Raw genomic sequence first — 3584 nt, 5'->3', positions numbered from 1 at the left:
CTTGATGTTTATCGTTACTAATGCACCTGCTCTATTGAATGATAAGTAAAATGCTGTAAAAGATTGTGTACCTTGATATGTCTCGTGACTTATGTATCTTTTGTAATTTCTTCGAAGCATTGCCATTCCTGATAAGTACTCCTATAAATGATTTTAACGTACTGTGAAACGTATATATTCTTCAGAAGATTAATTATAAACATTCGGTGACCGTGTGATGAACTCTGGTCTTGTGTTGTGTGTGGGTTGGTAGTATAGGTACCTCTTGCAAAGCGAGCTAATTCCCCAAACACTCGGGGTTAGCAGATGTATAGACAGTACATTTATACACTTATAGACCTCTTCAGCCGTCATTCTACTCATTTATCTTTCCCTGATCTGTTTGTGATAATATCGCTTCTGGAAAGTTTAACTGTACATGAAAAGTTCAAAAATAAGCACCAGACCACAATAGTCCTGATGCGTCGAACAAAATCAAAATTCGAAAATTACACCATATCTATATATAAGTACTCCGCAAAACGCCCAAAAGTTTCAGACCTAGTGTTCACAAAATGTTTCATTGAGAGAAAGAAGAAGATACTCCGTGCAGAAGTGAGTGAGTGATTGAGTTCAGTTTTTACGCCGGTTTTAGCAATATTCCTGTAATATCACGGGGGGGACACCAGAAATGGGCTCACACATTGTACCCATGTAGGGAATCGAACCCAGGTTTTCAGCGGGACGAGCGAACGTTTTAACCACGAGGCTACCCCACCGCCCCCGAGCAGAAGGAATATGTACCTAATTTAAAAGCTATCTACATAGAAGATGAAAAGCACTTTCTGTTGAAAATACGTTTGCAAGGATTTGCAGTGGAACTAATATCATCAGCAAGCTTAATTAGTTAAGCATCAATTATTAGTTAAAATACTTGAAGTTTAGAATCCACAGTGTCCTTAGCAAAATGTATCGCCTCTTCAATTTCGAAAATATTCATTAACAGAAAAACCTACATCACCTTAAACCCTCGACCCTAAGATAGTATTTACATCTGGTACAATGTACATTTCAAAGTTTCTAACTTCGTTTAAAACTAGTCAAGTTCAAGCTGGGTTTCCTGTCTTTGTGGGGGAAGATCATGGTTAGAATTGGTCTTCAGTAACCCATGCTTGTCGTAACGGGATCGGGTGGTCAGGTTCGCTGACTTGGTAGACACATGTCATCATATCCCAATTCCGTTGCTCATGCTTAATGATCACTGGACTGTCTGGTCCAGACTCGATTATTTACAGACCCCGATATATAGCTGGAATATTGCTGAGTGCGGCGTAAAACAACAAATAAGCCAACCTTGTGGGTATTTATGTACAGTGCACCCTTTTACTGCGTAAACAACGCAGCTGTGATGGAGTTCATATGCTTCATCACAATCGACATATATTTCTACGCTATGTGTCCAAGCATTGTTGACATTGCACAAAATTGTGAAGCATGTTTAATCATATTCACAGTCAACCCTGAACATGTGGCCAAACCCTTCTTCAACGTGTGCACTTCGGTGGTGATGGTGGTGGAATTGGGTTTAACGTCGTGCTTGAGAATATTTCGCTCATATGACGACGTGCATGCGTGTGTATGTGTATGTGCGGCTGCTTGTACTAGCCCAGACTTAAGCTGGTTTTATAGTGCCAGCCCACTGTGATACCATGCCGCAGTGAAGCATGAATACCCCACTCAGACACATTATACTGACTCCGAGCCGACCAGTCCTTGTTGTACCCATTAATGCCGAGCGCCAGGCAGGGACGAACAAGTACCATATTTTAACGTCTTTTGGTATGACGCAGTCGGGGATCGAACCCGCGACCTTCCGCTCTCCGGGCGGACGCTCTAACCACTACAGTGTGCACTTCGGAAATTTAACCCGAGCCATCCACGCGGATAACGATCCAAAGAGCGTGTCATATACGTCCGCTGTTCATACTGATACCTGCACCTATCAAACAACTCGTCCAGCCTACTAAGACAAATGCTCACATTCAAATATTTACAAACATGTTCATAGTTTAACAGTCACAAACATATATGCAATTTTACTAGCAAACGGAAACTTCTGATTTGCCAGAGTTCTTGTTTTAATTACTGGTGCACGTACTCTTAGGGCTGTTAAACATTATTTTGACAAATGAGAATTCCTAAAATATATTTTTGATGAAAGGTAACTTGATTTATTTCTTCAAACGTACTTTCTTGCCATACTGTAAAAATAACTCAACTAAACAAACCCATGCTATGTCGGATTTTGTTCTCCCTATTTAAAAGTGATTAGTATATTCTACAAATTACCATCACATTACTGAGACCAAGGGTACTACTATCCACACGTTAGGCAATTGGTTGAAGCAATAGAATTTGTGACTCTACGTGGCATTCATGTACAATATAGATATACAAAACTGTGGCTTTAAGTGCTTTTTCATTATGTTGAAATCCAGATGAAACGATTACCCCCATGAGACCATATTAACGCTTCAGTTCCAGAATACTAAATGTGTGTTGAGAGATTTCCAGTTTTTAAAACATAACTTACCTTGTTTGTGTAATTATCTTCTTTGCAGCACAACTGTGGGTTATCTTCTACAGGCGATGAAACTGGTACCCACTGTGCAGGGAAATGATATATTGATTGGGGAGATTACATGGGACGTGAGGTTGCGTAACGCACAGATATTATCAATGCCAGGTTTCCCCAAGGTCGATGGAACCGATATTTTGGTGTTAAGGTCTGTCTGGTAAGTTCCTCCGCTTCACGAAGCCTACATCTAGCGTGGTAAATGGGTTAGATTTAGCATATGTTTCTCTAAAGGTTGCACTTGGCGATAACCTTTCATGAAGTGACCATTATTCATTCGAGTAATTAGTTCCTAATTAAAGACAATTAATGTCAGTGAACGTGTGTATACTGAACTTAATCTTTAATCATAAGCATCAGTAAACGTAATGCAGCAACTTTCTTCAATCACAGATAACAGGGACACAACAAAATAACAAAAATCTGTTCTGAAAATATGTTCATTATCAGCTAGTTCATCGTAAGTGTGGGGCATTTGGCACAGTAAACAACAAAATACACAAACATAATATTACCTCAGCAACGTAAGAACACGTATTTTATCACACATTGAATTACGATACTCAGAAAAAGGTTTACACAGTAAATGTTATACAGTTCATTCGATATGAATCATCACGACTAACGGCGTAGATGCCTCTTGAAGCACCTGTATCACTGTAAGACGTAATTCCACCGTACTTCGGTTTGTCAAAAAAACGATATTTTTGGTTTTGTCAGGTATTGAAGTGTGTGCGTTAATGTTCCACTGCAATGAGGCAACAGAGTATGAGGTTTTCGAACCCACCTGTTGCAGAGTTACAACGTACTCCCTCTCTGATGTTTGTGAACAGCCATATCGTCCTGAGGCTTTTAAAGTGCTCTATCGTTCCGTTATATATGCAATGCTACAGTTTTCGGTTACTTCTGTAGTACTACAGCGGCTACAGCTGCGGTATTGCAGCGTTTGGTTGTAGCTGTGCTTCAGCTG

The sequence above is a fragment of the Haliotis rubra genome, unplaced genomic scaffold (genome assembly GCF_003918875.1).
Source record: "Haliotis rubra isolate DU_JTF1 unplaced genomic scaffold, ASM391887v1 Scf5, whole genome shotgun sequence".
Taxonomy (NCBI): Eukaryota; Metazoa; Mollusca; class Gastropoda; order Lepetellida; family Haliotidae; genus Haliotis; species Haliotis rubra.
Note: the sequence above shows the minus strand (reverse complement) of the source record.